The sequence below is a fragment of the Labrus bergylta genome, chromosome 4 (genome assembly GCF_963930695.1).
Source record: "Labrus bergylta chromosome 4, fLabBer1.1, whole genome shotgun sequence".
NCBI classification, from domain to species: domain Eukaryota; kingdom Metazoa; phylum Chordata; class Actinopteri; order Labriformes; family Labridae; genus Labrus; species Labrus bergylta.
Window position 1 is genome coordinate 18,931,088 of NC_089198.1, and position 22,550 is coordinate 18,953,637.

At 39.3% G+C, this 22,550-nt stretch overlaps 1 protein-coding gene across 1 annotated transcript in view; it reads right to left on the reverse strand.

Annotated features, from left to right (window-relative positions):
• LOC109984070 (leucine-rich repeat and immunoglobulin-like domain-containing nogo receptor-interacting protein 3) overlaps positions 1–8,757 on the reverse strand; it is a 41,674-nt gene extending 32,917 nt beyond the window's left edge. The window contains exon 1 of the mRNA XM_020634081.3: positions 8,029–8,757. The gene's annotated coding sequence lies outside the window, so the exon portion shown is untranslated. The remainder of the gene's footprint in view (positions 1–8,028) is intronic.
• Positions 8,758–22,550: the final 13,793 nt, after the last annotated feature.

A 22,550-nucleotide genomic window follows, 5' to 3' on the forward strand; every position in this document is an offset into this window, starting at 1 on the left:
CATACACTGCAGATAATGATGTCAAATCATTTTGGCTATGATCATTCCAGCACCCTGGAGATGGCAGTACAATCTCAGGGCAAAATATATTTTGTAGAGATGGGAAGTTTTATTAGAATTTTGGAATTCAATTCATTACAATGCCTTTCTACACTGTGATAAAAAAAAACACAGTTGAGTTGCTTAGACCAAAATGTGTCAGATTGACTTCTATTGATACCACATTTTGTTAAATCTCCTATAATGCTATAATGTTGTGCATGTTTACCAGGGCGAGTAAAATCAATTTACCAGGGGGAAGGGGGCCAGGCCATATTTTGGTCATGAGGATATTAGGGATTTTTAAAAAATATTTCAATACACCAAAAAAACACAATACACTAAAATCAATGTTGTGATTATCCTTGACCCAGGTGAGACTGGGATAAAATAGCAAAATTATTTCCTTATCTGTTAGTATGTTGGAAATGTTTCAATACATGTAATACAGATACATACAGAAATGTAAATTAGGGGTATGATACGACTGGCATGTAAGGGGTTAATTTTAAATTAATAATGACCAAAATGAAATCAAGACATTTTAATAAAAACAAAAAGCAAAAAAAACCCTGAAGAAACATACAGAAAAAATGTTTTTACACGTATGGTATTTTGTGGTCTGAAAGAGTAACTGAGACATTTTCTGTTAGGGGGGCGCAAAGGTTATCAATTCAAGCAAAAATAGCAGCAATTTCACTCAAGCATTTTCTGTATAAAAAATACAAACCCACATTCACATATACACTCCCTTCACTAAGGGGAGATAGAGAAAGAGAGAAGAACAAGAGTGGAGAAAGTAGATCCTGCGTCCTGTGGTTGGTCATTAATTCAGTTACATAACTTAAATGTAGGGTAATACTATTTAACACACATTAACAATTGATTAACAATAGTATAAGTTAAAGTGTACTCTGTATAAATTGGCAATGCTATACTTTTGCTCTCACACACAAATAACAAACACACACACACACGCACGCACACACACACACAAAACATGCCCAGACTGGATTTGATAATACTTGTTGCAACAGATGAGGATGGGAAGAGATGAACTCACATTTTCTTTTCATGTTTTAACTTCATCTTACTGACTGCGCTAATAGCCTTAATCGTACATAATAAGAATTACCACAGATCATGTTAAAAGGCAAAAAGCTCTTTCTCGTCATCTGCAAAGGGTCTTATTAGAGTTACACATGAAGGATGTGAGTAGGATTTTTCAAATACTTTTTAAAGCAATCTTTTGTGGAGTTTATTAGCCACAGGCAAACAACTGATCGAAGCACAGCTTGGAGAAAGGTCAAAACCACTGACCAAAGTGGACATTCACATCTAACCCCAAAGGTCATCCTCAAACTAAAAAAGGTGTCATGATCTCATCTCCTTTTACAACCTAGCTTGATCACATGACTTAAGCTCCATATATAGGTGCAGCAATAAAACCTGAGCCAGCCTAAGTGTAGTAAAAGAAATACACACACTTACTTACATTCAGAGGTTTGAATTTGTCTATGGAATGCTTTAATAATTTGAACAGCTACCTCAAAGTTCAGCTAAATTAAATAAAAAGAAATATGTCAATGCAACCCCCACTAAAGGGGTCGAGTTTAACTTGGCATCTTGGTTAATGCCATGAAAAAGTTAGATTGGCCCTATCTGCTGTTTAGTAGTTGACACCATCAGGTAAGGAGGGTGTGGGGGTCTCTCCCCCAGAACAGATTAAGCAACAAAAATGTATTTCCAGCAATCAGATCAATTATGTAAGTGTTCCTCAGACACATGTTCATACAATGAGGAATGCATTCGTTTGAAAACTTATAATATGTGGACTGGAGAGTTGTTGTGTTTCTGCGCTATACTAGCCCTGCAGAATTTCTAGAGTGTCGTCATACAAGAAGCCTATGTGTAGTTGATATATTATTTAGATATTATTGTGTTTTGTTTACGCAATATGAAAAATAGCAAAAAATACGAACATTTGAAAGTAATCCAGAATGCGATTAACTTCTGTGACACATTCTGTCATGCATTAAATATGTGATCTTAGCTTGGTTTCCCTGGGTTCTCATTTTTAAGAGGGGTCAGGACAGCTTAAATGAGAGACACACTCACACCTGCCTGCAGGCACACTGAATGTGAGACAGAGAGAGGGAGAGAGAAATATTGTTATTTTATGACCTACCTGTTTTTCAAATGTTTGTTTATTATTGCTGTCCTTTTGAAGCACTCTCTAAGTTAACAATGAAAATGCTCTATAAATGAAGATTACTATTATAATTGTAGAGTGTTGATATGCTGCAAGGAAATAATTGCCAACCCTGACGCAGCTTACAAATGTGCACAGTTTAGGAATAAGTGCCCACAGATTGCAAATACATGTGCAGGGGAAACCGTAAAGGTTTGCAAACAGCTTTTTATTTTTCTTAACTGAGTCTTTGAAGGCTCTGTAAGCGACACAAGGAGCGACGTAATAATGGTGCAACAAAATGAATCACAAGATTTTATCGATTCATAATGCAGCCTTATATGTGATTTGTTGCACCACTACAGGGATCCAAATCAAGCGTTCAATTTAAATTCAAGATGATGACTTTCTCTGGATTTGAAAATAGTTGGTAACAATTGGGAAAATACAAGTACACAATTCAACAAACTAAATGGATGTTTCAATGTAGAAATGTTTATATTTTATCTTTGAACAAAATTCAATACCTATTTGAACAACCTCTTGTCACAGTGTTATTCATCGCTATAACAGAAAAAGAAGATCTCATCAGGTTAGATTTTTTGTATTTCCAGATTAAAGATTTAATCATCACTAAACTGAATGTGCAAGTTGATACTACAGAGATTGAGAATGACTCCAGGGATAGATGTCTCATACTGAATAATGAAGTGAAGCTAACTGCTATTCATTATGAGTGTTAGTCCTATCAGACCAAAACAGATGTGATGGAAAGAGACTGAGAGGGAAATGGAGAAAGACCCACAGACACACAAGACAGAAACTGGGAGCAGGACAATAATCAACTGAATTCCGAAGCGTGGGAGTCACGTCTGAGAAAATGCAGCTAGGAGAGTAAATTAAAGTAAGCAAATGGAAAGTGAAAGGGCAGAATGAGGAAGACAGGGAAAGTGTGAGAGAGAATCATTTATTGTGAGGCAGGGAGTGAAAGGAGGAAGAACAATGTGAGAAAGAGGCGATGGGAAAGAAAAGTCAGAGGTTGTAATGGAGCCGTGAACGAGGCTGAGACTCCAGAGAAGTCGTAGTTCCCACCTGCTGGTTACTTGCCCTGAGGACAAGGCCCACCTGTTCATTACTGACCGAGATCGTGCCCTTTATTTTTTACAAGCTATACGTCGAAACGATAGCAGCATACATCTTAAAAGCCTCACAACCTCTGTGGACACACATACACACTCAGCTGTAAAATTACACACTCACTCATGCTTTTTGGCTGGATGATACTGAAAGCAGATGAATTAAATTCTGTTTCAGCCCCTGATGCAACATCAAGGTTCAGTACTGTAATTCTACGCTTTAATGAAGACTGGTGTTTTGCTGTGTGTGTGTGTGTGTGTGTGTGTGTGTGTGTGTTTGTGTGTCTTATGGCCTTGAGGTTGTGTGTGATAGCTGTGGGTGTTGTGCCCTTGGCCTCAATCACCATCCAGCAATTTAACGCCAGCTATCTGCCACACAGGACATCCTTAAAACCCTTGGTTCAGTTCTCAAGGTCAAACGTTATCCTCACACACACACATACATGTTTACACTTAAAGCTCCTCCAACACGCCCACATACCCCCAGTGCCCTTCCCAATCAAATCTTCTCACTACACAGCCACTCACTGCTCTCTTTCAACAGAAACATAGACCCTCACATCTCTCTTGACCAAACTTTCACCTTCTCTTTCTCGTATTCCCATGGCCCTTGAACGCCTCACTCCGCCGAGGGTTTAAAGCCCTTAAAAGGGACTTATGGTGTCATTCAACCTGTGTCATTTCTGTTATAACCAAAGGGGGGCATTCAACAATTTTATTGCTTGAACTTGGGAATTTGGCAAGCCAGAAAGGACAATAATCGAGGGCATTGAGATGATTATTTCAATGAAATAAACAGCATGGAAATGTTTGTGTACCCTTCATATCAGTCTATGTTACTAAAGGTTATGATCAATATACCAGCTTTAAAAGACAACATGGAGAACTGTAGCATTTGACCTGACTAGACTGTCTTACAGTTACCCTTTGAAGCCAGTTGGAATAAATAACTGTTTCATATTAGGGGTTAGAATTGCAGGATAACTAACAAAAAAATATGCATTTCGTGGTCCTTGATAATGATAACATCACAATACAGGGATTCTGTGATAATATATATATAGACCATCATATCAGGGTTAATGTTAGCCGGTATTTACCAGCTTTTAGCCGGCATCACGCAGTGCAGTTGTATGTCAGCAAAAATGATCAACGGCCAAAATGTCCAGCTGGAAATGCCAAATAAACAATAAATAAAAAATAAATCATGGCAAATAAAATAAATAATTAATAATAAAATACATATTTCTTTATATAAGATCACCAATCACGGTGATAGGCCACCGCTACATTAATCTAACGTACAGTCTCCCCCCACCCCCCATCGCTTATGTGTGCGAGTCCACTTTGACACCTGCTGAGCAGATCAGAGGGAGACGTCCAGTGGTACGTCCCTCAACTGAGCTGCGAGGTCTCATAAAGATGAACCTTATTGTGTTTTTGTTTTAATAGTTATGTAGGCCTACATGGTTTTGGATCATTGCATAAAATCACTGTCATAAAATGAACCTTCATCCGGATCACCTGTTATGAGAGTGGAATATTGAATGGAACATTTTAAGACACAAGTGCAATTGGTCGTCTTTGTTAAACATGCTGCTTGATGAGTAGGCTACTGTCTAAACAACAAAAACAAGTAAGGAGAAATGGACAGAGACAAAGCAGATGTTTGATCCGCTACACAGCTGCTTGCTTCTCTATTGAGCCTTTATCTGGGTGAATATTGAATGTTTCTCTGCATTCATTTGATCATGTACCTGTTTGAAAGCAGTGAAGCAAGATTTAATATATACTGACATTTATCGGTATAGAGATAGAACTGTAAATGCCAATACGGAGCATACATCATTCCGAGGGTTGTTTGTGTTCATCTGATGAATTCAAGTTTAATATTTGCTCTTTTAAAGCAGTGGTTCTCAACTGGTCTAGCCTCAGGACCCACCAACAACTCCCTCATAAAAAACCTCAAACCGAATTGCAGACATTTTTTTAAAAATCAGAATTGCTCAATGGAAAATGGTGCCGTTTGGACCTCAGACGGTACAAAACGTGACAGAACAAAGACACAAAACGAAAACAAACATATTTTGAAACGCTTAATAGACTTTTTTTACACAATATTTTTTCCAGGCACACGTTCACGACCCACTTTTGGGTCTCTACCCACCAGCTGAGAAACACTGCTTTAAAGCACAGTTTTTGTTCTTCAGTATCTCCCCATCTCTTCTCCTCTTCATCCTCATGACATATCTAGCTCCCTAGTTACTCCACTATGTTCATCAGCTCGTAAAGATGGTAGTTAGAGCCTTTTCTTGGACACATCTGCCTGCTGAGTCTTGAAACAAGATTAACACGATATTCTAGTCGTCTCACTGTTGGTGTATCGAATATGTTCCTTGACGCCGTGAAACAGTGTTTAATCAAACTTCAGTTTTTACTTTGTGAGTTATAATAACCAATAGAAATGATGACCAAAAACCACACAAATACCTGAAATGTACCTTTAAGGGGCTGAAGCAGAAGGTTTGTATGAATAAATCAAACATCATCTGCTTCCTCTGACAATCTGTGTCTCTCCCTCTCTGTGTCCTTCTCTCCCCTGTTTGACTAAAAACGCTCACTTTTCTTCTGTTTCCATTCAACTCAAAAAGACATTAGAAATGAACATCTTCCAGAAAAACCATGTTCATCCATAATCTTGCATCTTCCTGCCCACACCTGAACTTTCTGTCCTGCCTATCCCTTTGACTCAGTATCCTTAATCATGTTTTTTATTAAATGTCACTTTTCCTAGCCTTCTCTTTCTGTTATGCTCTCTTCCTCTCATCTACCTCCTGAGTGATCCTACAATGTCTTATTACCACTCTCAGTCTTCTTCTTTGTCTCTTCACAATATTCTGGCAGCATTAAGGACAGTGTTGCTACGTTACAGATGTCATACTGTAACTCTAAAAGGTTACACGGGTGGTCGGAGCACGAGGTTACTTTTATGTTTCCTTTGGACCTGTACCTGTTGTAAAATGTTAAAGAAAAGAATATAAAGAAAAGGCTAAGATAGGGTTGATTCACTAATTAATGCAAGAGGAGTCAGCCAGGGGGAAAGGTTGTGAGGGGTTTCAGCTCTCTTGTCAGACGCTGAGAGTTTGCCGATATGCTGCGAGCGATCTGCCCGCCAGCTCTGTCTGGGAACGTTTTTTTTTTAATTTCTTTTTGTTTTCTTTAAAAGACGCTGGGCCTGTGATAAAGTTCGAAACCCAAACAAGTTAATGAGAAGCAGGAAATGAGCTGATTGCATGTCTTTGTAATATAGCAATAAGTAAAGTCTTTTTATCTGCTCTTTTGTAATGTGTCTCGAGATAACACTTGTTATGAGTTGATGCTATACAAATAAAAATTGATTGATTGATTGATGATTAGAGGTGTAATTCTTCTGTGCTCTGAAAAGGCCCCTCAGCTATTTCCTATTTTCATATCTTTTCTGTATCTATGAGAGCAGCAGTAACATGAAGAGTGTGCTGTTTTCAGGCTTCACCGAGGTCGCTCTCTTCGCTCAGGTTCAGGCGACCATGCAGGAAAATAGCCATGAACCCCACCCCCCTCCCTCCTCCCTCTCTCACTTTGATTGTTAAAAAAGGCAGACAGGAAACTAACCAGCCATGCTGTCCGGAGGGGCCGAGTCAGGTAAAGGTAATTGCTTAGCAAGAGAATGAAAAAGGAGATATGAGATAGGATCAGGAGGAGCGGTAGAGAGGTGACAGCCTATAATTGGAAAAAGAAAGACAGAAAGAAAGAAAGAAAGAAAGAAAGAAAGAAAGAAAGAAAGAAAGAAAGATAATGTTGGGCAAATAGGAGAAGAAAAGAGCACGAGCAGGTTACATAGATGGACAGATGAGTGTCTGGCAGATACACCTCATGCAGACCTACTGTCATAAGCCATATGCACTCTGCCACAAAGTGACATAACACATGGCCACACATGTCATCCTACCACATGACATGCAACATGGCAGTGCAGCAAGGGTAAGCAGAGCTATACATTTCTCAGTGCACAAACAAGTCCCTGCTTCTGATTCAGTCACAAAAAGTTTAAATCTCTTCAGATGTTTTATTATGGTGAAATTTATGGCTGCACACTGTGTGCCGAACAAATAACTCACAGTATATGTAATGAGAGATGTTAAAGCCACTAAAACAAGTGGTGATATGAGTGTGATGGGATTGTTTAATTCGTCCAGTGATGCTGAACATTCCAGCAGTGGAGGTTTATTTACAAGCATCACGCTGACAGCTTATGAAACCCATTATGAAATGCCTCTAGTGGTTTCAAAAATCATGTTATAACAGGATGTGGATAGTATGAAAGCATGACCATGGACACACACACACACACACACACACACACACACACACACACACACACACACACACACACACACACACACACACACACACACACCCACACACCCACACACACACACACACACACAAACGATCTTTCCTTATCGTCCCCTTTCTTTTGCTGCAAGTATCCGAGGGCAAGTAGGGAGACTTGTCAAGATGGGTAGACGTCAACCATGAACCAGCACTGTTGCGTTAAAAAAAAAAATACCATGGCAACCATTGAGGAAACATGAACATTTCTGTGTGCGTAATTGTACATACCCAGGACTAAAGCGTGCTCTCTGATGCCTCCTCATCTGTCCAGTTGTGTGCGTATTTCATTTTTCCTTCCCTCTCGGCAAACAAGTTGCACACACCGCTCCACACGTGCCAGCTCTCCGCTCACCCTCAGTCTGTCTCCGTCTCTCTCTCAGACCCTGGCATCAGCTGCTGAGCCAAACCTGCCACTCATCCCCCTCTTCTTCGCTCCTTCGCCCTTCCTCCCTCCTGCCGACAGGCTTGCTGGTACACACCAACTTTCACTCCTTTTTGTTTATTGTCCCTGGTAAAAAAAAAAAGAAAGATCCAGGCATTCACAGGTGGGGGAGGGGTGAGACTGTCCCTTTTTTTCCAAAGACGGTGCTCCTCAGCGGGTCAGTTCACCCTTCATCTCCCTCGGCGTAGATGCGGGATTAGAAGACAAGAGAGGGAGGACGGAGAACAAGCATGCTGTTGCTGTAGCTGTTGCCTCTGCCTGCTTCGGTGTGAGCGCCTCGCTCTCACTTGGCATGCTTTTCAACTCTCTCTCTCTCTCTGCTCGCTCACTCTGTATCACTCCCCCCTCCTTCCCCCTTCTCAGTCACTGTCTATCTGCTGCTGCTCCAGCTGTTTGGATTCACAATTCAGTGTGCTGCAGGGCGTACGGCTCAGAGTCTCTCTAAACAGTCAGGCAGGAAACAAAATTGAAGATACCCAAGGCAGAGATTTAGGAGGCAGAGGAAACAGCAGAAAATGATGAAAAAGTGGATTTGGAACCTGGAAGAGAGGACCAAAAAAAAATATTTTAAACTAAAGTTTTAGTGCTTTATAAATAATATTACAAATATTACAGTTGATTGGGGTTCTGACGGCCTAGCAGTTATATACAATATGGAAGCTAGTCCTCCAAGAAGGCGGCCCAGGTTCAAGTCTGACCTGCGTCTCCTTTTCCACATGTCATTCCCTACTCTCTCTCCCAATTTTTTACTCAATCCACTGTCCTTTCTAAATAAAGGCAAAAAGCCCAAAAATAAATCTAAAAAAATCACAGTTGGTTAATAAATATCATAAATGGGTTTAACAATTTGAATTATTACACATAAAATCTATAGAAATCCAAAATTCTCCCCAAAAAAGGTGTTTCTCTTGCTTAGAGGTTTGATGAAACACATTCATAATTCTTAAATGATTTTCATCACAAAGGCACAATGTTTAACATAAAAGCTAAATACAGCTGACTCTGATGGAAATGTGTGTTTTGCAGAATTCTGTTGATTCTAGATAAACAGAAAGAGGACCAGATATTACAATGAATCCTCCAAATATCAACATCAATAGGGTACATAATCAGAGAACAATGAATGTAAATTGCCCGGAAATCTATTAATTATATGTTCAGATCTTTCAGTTTGTCTGACAGTGGTTGAGAGTCGAACCTATAGAATCACAGTGCCATCCATGAAGCTGCGTCGCTATAGCACACGTCAGAATATAGTTTTGACGTTTCACTGTGTTTCTAGAATCCAAAAATAGTCTTTTGTCCATCCTAATTTGTCTACTGCAACGTAAATGATTCTTAATAAACCTCACATGTTACAGTACTGACATGTATTGTAGCCCAACATAACAGTGTCACATGAATCATAAATGAGATGTCTGTGGTATTTGTCTCACTATATAGTTCGCAATACTATTAATATTTAAACTTCATCAAATAATCTTAATATCTTGTGTTGCATACAAAAAACTGAGATGGCTTTTTGGTGAAACACATTAAAAACACTATCTATTCAGCGGACATAGTGTTCTTTCATCCAGATGGTTAGAAAGTCAAACACTGAACAGCGGTAAGTGTTGTTAGACTTAAAACCTTCTCAGCTTATCAAAGATCGTGAGGGATTTGGCTTTAAGGGAAACAGAGGATTTGGCTCTGTGACTTGAATTAAATGACAACACATGAGACACAAATTAGTTACAAAGATAAAAACAAGGAATTTCTAAAATAATGCGGTTCTAGGAGCAATTCAAAAGAAGGGAAATAAATAGCTCTGATCTTCTCCAGCAGGTCGTGACAGGGTTGTCAAGGCCTTGGATGTACTATACACTTGTGCTCATTTGGGGTTTTTGACAAAAAATGGGAGCTAATCCCATAGGTGATAATTCAAATCATAAAAATCCACTCTCCAGTACAGGCTACCAGTGTAAAAATGCTTCAGAACAGTGAGCCATATGGCATTAAACATTTTGCTGATGCAGTGGTTAGATAAAATATACAAAAAGGGGATTTAGATTTCCAAAAATGGCTCTTTGAGATTGTCGTTCTTGCTGTAGCTCTGTTCTGCTTAATCACCTCCCCCATTTCGCCTGAAGCATGCAGAGAGATGGAGCGAATGAGAGAGGGAAAATAGACATTTTTATTGTTTGGTCCTGTTGCCTTGTCAGGGCAAATCAGATCACAGGGTGCCGAGGTTCACACACTCGTAAACACACACGGAAACACACGCAGAGGAACACACACTTCTAGCCTGACTGACTGCCCTGAGGTCAGTTAACAGCTCATGGCAGGAAAGGAAAAGTCTGGCCTGTGACCCCAGGGCCAGGGGTCGGGCATGTCATGATGCCTGGTGGAGGCCAAGTCCAGCAGACACCTACCACTGCATGCTCCGGGCCAATCCGGGCCCAACGCCCACACTCAAATTAACATACTACAACACCTGTTTTTCATCTGTTAACAGTAACAGTAAGGTTCCCCCGCTTATAAAATAAATGTCTGCCACTCATGCTGACTTTATCTTCATGGTTTTAGAAATCTATTCATGTCTTTAACTGTAGGTCTACACATTATGAGAAAATAAATAAAGGTGATTACAATGTTCATTAAGTGTGGTAAATAAAGGAAATAATATAAGAGTGCATTTTAGCTTTAACTCAGTTTCTATCTGCTGTTCTTCTTGTTTTACATAACACCTGTTTGCTTAAGTAACTTGAAGGAACTAAAAATAATTCAGAGCTTAATACCTTGAATATTGAACCCTTTCTTTACCAACTGAGAGATGTAAGAATGACTGTGTTAACAAATTTGTAATCACTGATATGCAGGCAGCAGGCTAGTTACTGGGAAATTGTTCCAACTGTTTCATGGCAGCCCTTCACTTTGAAATACAATGATCTAAAACTCTGGCGTCACTTCGGCTATATCTGCACGGCTCTGAGGTCAGCTGTCAAAACCATGCAATTTACCTCTCCCTAGAGAAATACTCACGGTCCCAACAAATACCAAAACATTAGTAACCCTGCCCCAAATAAATAAATAAATAAATAAATGTGCAGTCAAATATTGTGTGGCGTCATGCCTATGTCGGACATAGAAACAGATAAACTAGCTGAGAACAGTGCAACAACTAAAGGTTTACAATGATATAAAAAAAGTCAACTTCCTATCATCATTTTTTACCAAACGCGTAAATACAGCTTAGGAACCATAAACCAACGTGTATCTTACAAATATTTTTACTGTACGCCTACCTGAAAAAAAAGTGGATCACCAACAGATGTTCAGACAAGATGCCTCCTTTCTTTTAGGGTGATCCATCGTGACCGTGCGCGCCTCCTTCTGGCACCAGCAGGGCATGACCAATCAATAACAGGAATCATCTCAATAAGGCTCAACAGGGAAAAAACCGACTACCTAGTTTAGTGTACTTGGACACAGTGCACCTATTGCTGACTGTTTTTCTAAATGTTTTAACCCATTTTAAATCACTTGTGTTTTTATATGGTAACCGTTTAACTAGCCTACTTTTTAAACATTTTATGAAACTTCATAATCAGCATCATCTTTATTGACAGACTCGGAGTCCATTAGATTATCTTGGTTGAAATGACTCATTTAGGAATATAAATATATCATATTTTGAGTGTGTGTTTTATTTATTTATGAATTTATTCATTGATGATCCGCTTTCCCATAATATCAATCTAACACATCTACACCCACATGTGTCATATTGTGTAGTGAATACATTCAGAAATTATAAAAAAGATGTTATCAGTAGCCATTTCTCAGTTACGAGCAGTCATCGTACAGCAGAAGGTGCACTGTCACAGTCTTTTCTCTCACTCTCAAACTGTAAACTAAACTCAGCTGACTTGTGATCAAGGCTCATCAGTGACACAAGACGTTAATAAGACAACTTTGTACTAGCCCTGAAGAAGTGTTTGTAAGTTTTAAGCTAAACATTGCCTGCCTTTCAACACCTCTAGCTTCTGCACCAAGCAAATGTTTCTGGGTAAGAAAAACAGGAATTAAGTCAACATACAAAAGTGGGTCAGCTTCATTAAATTCAAGGAGCATTAACAGTAACATAATAAGTGAATTTTAAACAGTAACTCCCTACAACACTCCCTCTCTTATGCTGTCCTAGAGCATTGACCCAATTATGAAGAATCATGTTTATGCTGATAAAGTTTGATACTTTGACTCATTAGCTACAGAAAATGTTGTCGTTCATTTTTCCTTTTTTACCGTGAGACAGATCAGTTTTGCCTCACTTGTTTACATTGACAGTCAGCTAAAACGGGGAACAACTTAGAGGTGTTTAACTTACAGATAAATCCACTGCAGCAGTCACTGTCACGACCCAGTCGGATTAGAGTTGTTCCTATCTGATGACAGTTAAACAATTGTGCTTCGAAATGAGTGGTGCAACCTTTTTGGTTGCTCAAAATGTTAGGGAAAAAAGTATGATTTTTTCACTGGTAAATTGGTAAACTGGTTTACTGTAACTTTTGTTAACCCAGCCATTTTTTATAGGCTATGTTTCAGGATCCAAATATTATTAATGTTTTACCATCTGACAGCAACACAAGAGGAGCAGGTGGTGTTGTCAACTGTTGTGTACTTAATGAACAACACTTCCAGTATACACATGATTAATTAGAAATCCATGGGATATATCCATATTCATCAAAATTAAAGAGTACATTTATCTCAGCTCTGAACAGTAATGTATTCAGACTGTTGTGTTTGTTTATGCTTACTAATTGTGCTAAATCAGGCTGGTGCTTGCCGTCAAAAATTCTACACTTCTGCAACCACACCTACTAAGCAGTGATACCTTCCTGCTGACAATTCTGGTATTCGTTTCATGACTTTAATTTGATCAACTGAAAAATATGCTTGTGACTGCATACGCATGTGAGCTATTTTCAGCACTGGTGCAGAGCTTCAAGATAATGGCTGCACATGTAAGAATTGGATGCCATTGAGGTTCACACATGGCAGCCAAGTGACAATCTCTTTTCTTTTGGGAGGACTTATTTGCACTGACATTTGGGACAGAACAGGATGACATTTGAGTCGTGAGTGTGTGTGCGGCATAGGATCAGACATAAATTATCTGATGGCTTTGATTTATGTCAGCAGGTACGTAACAGATAGGCTACACATCATATAAGAGTAAATGTGAAGAAAAAAAAGCACAATAGTTGCACCGAGAATCAAATTTCTGTCCAAAACAAGAAAATGTGTATGATAATTGGAGCTATAAAGTCTATTTTTATTGTCATCAAACCCAAACAGGATGACTCACACTTACCTTTTCATGTCACCTTCTGTTAAAGTATGCAAATAGATTCCACAATAAGAGCAACTTCTCAGTGCTGAAAGACGAAATTTGATCGAAACATGCATACATTACCGATGTCTTTCTTTATTCCAGCCTACAGTCTCTCTGTCGGCAGCTGTTTCATGAAACTAATCACAGCCTTGTTCAGTGCTGTTGTGTTTGGCAACTTGTCTGCATTTCATCCTGTTGGAATCAGCAGACAGTCAAGAGCCAAATGGAATTACATTGACTGCAGACAAAAATACCACACACTTCTCACATGACCGATGCTATTTCCTATCAAGTAACTCTATACTGATGCGGCTCTCTGGAACTCCAAAGCATAAAACTGTTAAAGTTGAGTGGTTTTCCAATTAAGATTTTAAGACTGACATTCAAATGAGTTTCTGTTCATACTACATGTTAAGCTACCTCTTTCTAGCATGACTGCACTTGAAGTGATGGGCGACGTATTTGACATTCTTTGTGAGGATTCCAAAGAAAAGCTTAAGTATTAATGTGCTTGCCAAATCAGATGCTTTGTGTTTCACTGAACACAGAAAGTCAAAACAGCATCAGAATTTAGTTACACCTGACGACGCTAAACCTGAACGAACATGCCTTTAATCAGTAAGAGACTGAAGGTGGATTAATCAGTTTTAAGTTTGACCCAGTCATTGATTTTGTGTTGTGTTGTGTTTTGTTGGACATGCTGGATATCTCATTTTGCAGTAAAGGAATTAATGACACTGACTTTCCAATCACACTGTTTCCTGATTTGACTGTGTTGCAAAAAATTGGTGCAGGGTTTTTTCATTCCTTCTTAATTAGACTTATGTTCTTCTTTTTTTCTGCTTTCATGAGTTTAGGTTGTGTTGGACTCTGTCTACCACCGTGGCCTCGTGTTGCTGCAGCTGAACCATAATATTTATTTACAAACATTTATTTTTTATATACAGTCAACGAGCTGAACTAGTGCTGTGGATTGTGTTAAATATGTCTTATATTTCAAAATGTTAGGCCAATCTCTACAAAGCATATAGGACCATTCATTAAATAAATCTTTTTTTTTTTTTAAATGCAAATATGGTTAATAAGTAATGTTTAAAGGAAGACTTAATCCTGTATCCTGTCAGTTGATTAATCTCATCTTTGATTCTTTCTTTTTATACAATCTAACTTCAATTTTCCAAAGTTACAAATTTGGACCATTTTTGCTTAACCAAATGTAGTTGGATTGTAGTTTTCTAATGCTGAAGAGCCAGAAGGTCTTTTACCTGCTTTTTGTAACATAACAATGAGTAAGGTCTTTTTTACCTGCTCTTTTGTAATGTTAACAGACAAAGAGTAAGGTCTTTTACCTGCTTTTTGTAAAGTGTCTTGAGATAACACTTGTTATGAGTTGACGCTATACAAATAAATTGAATTGAATTGAATTGAATTGAACAGATTGATACTTCCTTTGAGGAAAATCTGGGTTTAGTGATATCTGGTTATGTAAATAAAATTGACTTTACTTAACTCTAACATCTTAAAAGAACTTTGAATATATATATTTATATCAGTTTATCAAAATGTAGAAATAATAACTGAGTCCAGACCAGAAGGAGCCCTTTTTTAAAAGACTGACCTCTATCCCTAACAAAACATATTTAAATACAAAAGAAAACCAATCATCATATCAATCTATCTGTTTATATTTGAATAAAGCTTTGAATTTGATTTTCTTTATTTCAATCACAGACAGTACGCCAGGTCTTTTCTTGGAATTCATAATTGGCTCAACTTTTATTTAAGAAACATCTTTGCATTGCCTCCAATAAAGTCAGTTATATTAAATTGAGATGTGTGTTTGTTGCTGTTTGATCCAAAAAAAAATCTGTTTTAAAGGGCACACGGAAGCATTTTATAAAGTGTCCACCCTGTAGCTCAGCCTGTTGTCTCAGACTGAACAACTTATTCACTGCACCCTCTACCTGAGCCGGCCTCAACATGTCAGGTAATAACTTTGTTTTCAGTAAAGCCCAAAACAAAATGGAATCACCAAAAAAAAGAGAAAGAAATAACTTTTTGTATTCTCTTGCTCCCCTCTTCATCTCTCTCTCTATTTTCTCCCTCACTGCTCCTGTTCTGCTCAGAGAGACAGATCACTGATGACACATTCATTAGCAGTGATATTAGGGAAGAGGGTAAAAGCAGTTAGCGCTGATGCTAACTATGTTGGCAATGCGACATTGTTATCTCTCTCTCTGCATGTGTGTGTGTGTGTGTGTGTGCGTGTGTGCGTGTGTGTGTGTGTGTGTGTGTGTGGTGTGTGTGTGGTGTGTGTGTGGTGTGTGTGCGTGTGTTACTGTGAGCCTTATCAGTGGAAACAGACCTGGACGTGAGCAGGGTGGTGAGCAGGAGTTGGATTGGGAGGGGAGGGGGAGTGGGGGGTGAAGAAAAGCAACAGTAAAATTGAGGGATAAAGAACGAAATAGGAGACAGGGAGCAGGCAGAGACGGGGAGACAGATGATAGACACATGGAGGATATCAAAAAGGTATAATGCGTTGTGAACGAGGAGAACGTGAGATAAAAGACAAAAAATGGGGGGGGGGGGGGGGGGGGTTAGGGGCAGCAAATGGGACGTGATCCGGTTGGAAAGTGGGAGCAGAGGGAGTGACTGGGAGGGAGAAGACACCAGGAGTTGGATGAGGGAGGAAAAGCCTTGAAGGTGATAAGGATGAGTGAGCAGGTGAGGGGAGATGGGCTTCAGAAATGAGCTTTCTGATGGACTGCTCTTCTGTGCAGATGCCTCCAGGATGGGAAGATATCACTAATATCTCAATATTGAAAATTGCTATGTTGGTTCAGGTTGGCCTATAGGTTATTTCAGACAGAAATATTCTTCAAAACCAGGTATGCGAAGATAAGGATGGTTTGAAATTACTCTATTACTCTATTTTAAAGTACCAGATTCTCATCACTGGTACCTCACTTTTTTCTGAAATAAACTTTCAAATGTTGACGTTCTGAACAACACTGAACTCATTCCAGGTTAAAATAACCTGAAGGCTGAAACATGTTTCTGTGTCTGCATGTCAGAAAACACCTGTGTGAGCACAACATTCAGACAAGTGTTCTGCTCCAAATAACCAGGTTAAAAAATGTATGCAAGTAATTCTGGTCCAGGTGCTGAGTCTTAAAATCTAAAAGTATGGTTCATTTCTACCACTGGACTTCCGACATAATCACTTTTCAAATAATAAAAAAGTCTGCAGTTTCCAAACTTTACATGGTAATAGAAAAAAACTCTATCTCAGCTAAATGTTGGTTTTGTATTGTATTGTTGATTCATGTTATGCATATATAAAAAAGAAAACAAACAAGCTGCATGGCACAAAGTCATATACAAATAGAGGTCCTCATTATCATATTCTCAGGTCTACTAAAATATATACAAAGCTGAGCCAGGAAACCTTGTTGACTTCAGCATCATTTATCCTACTCTTACTGTATATATTTATATAAACAATAAGTGTTAGTGTTTCCAGAATGAAATAAAAAAATGCAGTAATAAAAGTCAATTTTTAACAATTTCACTGATCAGTGATAAATGATAAAAAAGATATTTGAGTGAAATATGTGAAATGTGTAACTCACAGAGGTGTGATGGAGACGGAAATTTGCTATGACGCAATTGTGGAATTGCAAACTGTAGGGGCTACTGGAGAGGGCAAGGAAAAGGAAGTCTAATCCATGTACTCTTAAAATAAAATGTTTTTTCTCTACAAAAAAAACATGTTCCCTGAGCTCAAAATGTTTTCAAATTATTTCAGCCTCGTCTCAAGGACTTACACAGACCGTCAGTACTGTCATATTATGGATTCACATAATGTAAGATGTATCTGTCCTTCACTTCCACATGAACATGAGGATTAGAAACTCTCTTAAGTGTAAGTAAATCTTGAACGTGGCGCAGATGCACTGTGTTTCTCTTCGTGATACCATCAGAGAGAAAAAAGGGTATTATCAGCGTTTTGCCCTACAAACAGTCTGCAGTGCCCTGAAGGCACCACAAACACACATCGCCTCGCTCAGAAGTCACAGCAGGCAGCCAGAGCAGAGTGTGTGAAGTCAGACAGGAAGTCACAACAAAAGATGGGACTTGAAACGACAGGTGAGCACAGGAGGGATGAAAAGGAGAGCCCAAATTTTTTTTTTAACAAAAGCAAGTGGGACAGAGATAAAAGAGGGTTGATACACAGTGTATTTTAGAGGTGAGTGATAGCAGAGTAGAAAAAATAGATTGTGATTAATCATATCTGGAATGGAAGGACAGATAGAGTGTGACTGGTAGAAAAATGATAGATAGGGCTTATGTGTTTGTGTGTCAAAATGGAAAAAAAACCCTGCAAGGTAGAGAGGGATGGAGTGAGTGTGGGAATTAAGAGATATTTGTGATCTGACAGGAGAGGCCTTGTGAAAATCAATAGTGATATGACTGGAGAGACATACAGTGGATGGAGGGAGAAATCGCTTAAGAGAGGAGGGAGAATGTTGACAATGAGGCTGAAAATAGGGTATGGGAGGAAGGGGGAAGGGGGAAGGGGCAAAAAATTGGTGGTAAGAGGGAGAGGGAGAAGGTGTGAACAGTATCCTATAAGAGAGAATAAGATGTTGTGAGAGGAGCTGTTGTTTGTCCTCAGGCTGCTCTCTTCGAGGAAGGACAAGGATGTGGGGGTGGTTAGCAACATTTACTGACACAAACTGTGTGCACGTGTGTGTGTGTGTGCTCACTTTTCACAGCAACCAGCCACCAATAACATTATATAAGAATGATCAAAACAGAAGAAACCATGGCAACTGTAATCCAACAGCCACTAGGTCCTTTCACATAAAGAGAACACACAGTGTTAGCTGTGACTGTGTAATTACAGGTTCATTTCAGACATGTATAAAAAATTGTCTTTGGAAATTTGGGCCTGATGTTTTGTTCTTGTTTTTTACCAGGAAGAGAGAAGAGCTCGCAGACGATCGGGAAGAGATGTTTTTGTTATCATGCTGCTGCAGATCATAAAGCTTTCATTCTGAAAATTCCTGACAGGAGCACAGACAGTGACGGGCATAGCTTCTGGGAGCTGAGCGTATTTGAGGCCTGAAACAGAGGCATGATGGACAGAAGATGAGGGCATCTGGGTCACGGTCCCAAATGACTCATTCGCTTCCAGAAAGTCAGACAAGAGCCTCTCCGATGGCTGTCTGGATCCCCGGCTTAGGAGAAGATGAGGGGGATGAATGAGGTAGCCATAGAGAATGCAGTTTCACTGTAGCTGCAGCTTAAAAGCTCATTTACATCTGTTTCACCCTCACAAAGGGCTAAACTGGGCCTGGGATGGCCTGAATACCAGTAAGCCCACCTGTCTTTACTCTTCGACATACACACAAACACACCCACACACACACACGCACACACACACACCAGTAACTCTGATCTTGTTTGGCCTGGGCAGACACTGCAGTGAGACTGAAATCAGGACTTAGTGCAAATTAAAATTTCGACCAATTTCTGTTCTGTTAAAAGCTTTCTTTTGGGATTTTAAGTGTCGACAATCACTGAAAGAGATACAAAAGAATTAGATCAAACAGCAGCTGGCAGATTAGCCTTATGAAACGGTAATGCTTCATGCTAAATGCTAATATCTGCCTGCTAGCATGCTCAAAAAGAAAATGCTAACATGCTGATGTTCAGTTGGTAGGATGTTAAATTGTTCCCTGTCTACATCCTTAAGGAATATGTGACACTCCTGTCAGACATATGTGCTAATGTGCAAATGTTTTCTTTGAGGTGCCAGGGCAGCTGATTGGTGTATCCTCGCATATCTGGAGTGCGCGAGCCCACCGCCCCACAGCCCAGCTTCCTGCTGGACTCTCTCTCCATACCTACCTATCCTATTTTTGTGTCCATTCACTCCTCAACAGCTTCCGCTAAACCACATTACTGATGCCACTGACTTCACACACCTCATGGCCTATTGTCCATCTCAGACAAAACATTAAGCAGCAGCAAAAAAAGAAAAGGAAAAAAGACATGTAACAAGGATGAACTGGCAACTAAACAAAGGAAAGACTCTGGTTTCCATGAGGTGAGACTGATTAGTGAATTTGTGCCAGGTGATGAGGGGGGCTGGGTCAGTCAGGACATTGATGGGCTGGTAATAATAGGTATGTGGGGGGAGAAAGGAGGTAGAGTCTTAGGATGTCTGGGTGGAGAGGTGGAGGACAGCGGTGACCTTGGGAAGCAAGAATGTGACTATAGATGAGGAGGAGACTAGCTGTGTCTCAATTCATGGGCAGCATTATTCGAAGGACCCAGCCTTCACTCTACTCAGGCTGAAGGGAAATTAGACAATCTGGTCTACGGACTATTTCTTGTTTGCTGCTCCAGTCATACTTACCTCTTAGTAACTAAACGCCACCCCTGTCGATTTAACTTAACCTATTATTTTAAAGATCATTTAAAGTTTTATTATTTGTATTTGTAGCAATTCAATTGAGTGGAAACCAATTACCTCATTTAAAATTGTATTACTGGGCTGTTAAAAGTACACTAGCTTAGGATGCACCAGATGGATCCTTCGTTGCCTGGGGAAAGGATGATGCATTTGTCGGCCGTATTTGAATGAGCCGTCGAAATGGGTCAGCCTTCCACGCATTCGATGTGATGTTATCATTCTCCCTCTGAAAGAATGCCGCCCCCGAACTGCGTCAAACGTGCCTAAAAGGTTTTTTTACTCTAACTTGGAAAGGGGTGCAATTTGCATTAACTTGTTAGAAAGTGTAATATGTGTATTTGTTTGGCCAACAACAATCCCATTCCCCTCACAGAAAGTCCTTGTGAGAAGTAAAAGGCAACCCGAAAATCTTAACCACTTCATACCTACAAAAAGCTTTATCGTTAAACACATTGTGATGTTTTGCTTCTGCTCACACAGCCTTTATAGAAGATACGAATGGATAAACTAACACACTGTGTGTGGGATTACTGTCTGACCATATTATCATGCCCATGAGATCATTTGCCTCGATCACAGTGAGAGATTTAATGACTCTATTTAGTTTCAGACTAAAAAAGGAAAGCTTGGCTGCTTCTTGATTTTAATGACTCTAATGGTCAGGATTCCTATGGGCACCAGAGGGCCTTCTCGCTCATATGAGGGAAATAGCTGTTTCAAATTGAAGTCAGCTAGCAGATCCAGAGAGGCTTTTTATGGGATAATTAAAACTTTACAATCAAATCTAAAAATCTCTAGAGCCCAATGAATGCAGAGGGGAGGGCAGTAGATTGGTATCTGATATGTGTTTAGATTTCAGCAGGAGGACACATGTGGAGCTAAAGGGAATTTATTGTCTGTCTCATCTTTACATCTCAGTGATGGAAGTTATACCTCATTGACTCCAAAAGCCCTGGTGGATAGAACTGAGTACATTTTAGCCTGTTTGTAGTGGGGATGTGGCTGATTGCCTAGCTCTCTAAATCACCTGCTGATGGAATATTGTTATTAAAAATGTGGCCAGAATAACCAGAAGGCATCCACCCTGTGATGCAACAGTTTCCATTCTGAGCCAATAACAGGGCATCTGTCACGGTTGCTCATGTAATATTCCATCACATAGTTGCTCAGGGCCATATGGGTTATAGGCAAATTCTGTGTATCCAACCAAGCATTTCATTACCACATGTTATTGTTCTGTGCTTGAATGTAACAGACATAATGGCGCTGAGAATCATGTTCTCTGTGTCTGTGCGGTGAACAACACTACACTGAAACTGATCAGGCCTAGCAAGGCTAATTAGCATTTAGTGTCAAGGTAATGGTTTGCTAGCAGAAAAACGAGTAACAAAACAACTTGTTTACACTCAAAATATCACTGAAGTGGTTTACTCTTAGCAGCATTCAAAACTCTGAAATTAAAGGCAACAAGGCAGTAAATATTCACAGAAACATGCAGGGGCACATGGCACACTTCATTATACAGGTCTGGATGAGAGTTAGGTCCAAATCGGGTGCCCATCATTTTGCCTAACTAAAAAGATCCAGTAAGCAGCGATTTGCAAAACATACTTTAACAGTCTTGTAAATAGCTTCCCTTTTAAACTGTTATACCAGTAACGTGTTCCTAGACATGTTAATGTCTAGTGGTGGTCCACCACTTTGGTCTAGACTGAAAAGAAGTCAGAACTATTGGAAGGACATAAGCCATGAAATTCTTGCAAACACTCATGGGCCCAAAAGGAAGATGGCTTTGGTGTTCCTCGAGGCTTTTTCTCCTGCACCACCATTAGTGGTTATGTTAACAATTTATTTTTATTTTTTATGTTCCAACACTTATTGGATAGATAGACATGAAACTTGGAACAGACATACATTTGCCAGGGTGTAATGTGATTATTTCAGTGTTTGTCTTTGCAATATTGTAGTTTATGAACAAATAGTTGTTACATAAGGAAGCCAACTTGTAGCTCAATAAACTTGGATAATACTTGATGTAGTTAAAAATGTAATTTTATCATATATTACCACAGAAGAGTTAAGATACATATCCCCAATTTCAATATTTCAAATCGAATATCCAAGGGAAAGACAAAACATGCTGTGTATTGTGCTGACAAAAAAAAACATAAAATGACTCATAATTGGTTCCTTTTGCAGAAAATCAATGGATTTTAACTGGTCCTATTGCATTATAATCTATTTACTTGTGAATGTTCTCATTTCACAATAGCTCTGATTTTGTGATGTGATACTGTGTGGGGGCTCAGGTGTGCACTGCATCCCTTGTGTCTGGTGCTGAATTGTATTCATGGCTATCATCATGCTGTGGAGACAATGAAGTGATTACTGAACAATTGCCCTTTCCCCTCTCTTATAGGAGCTATTCTAAAATGTTCATGATA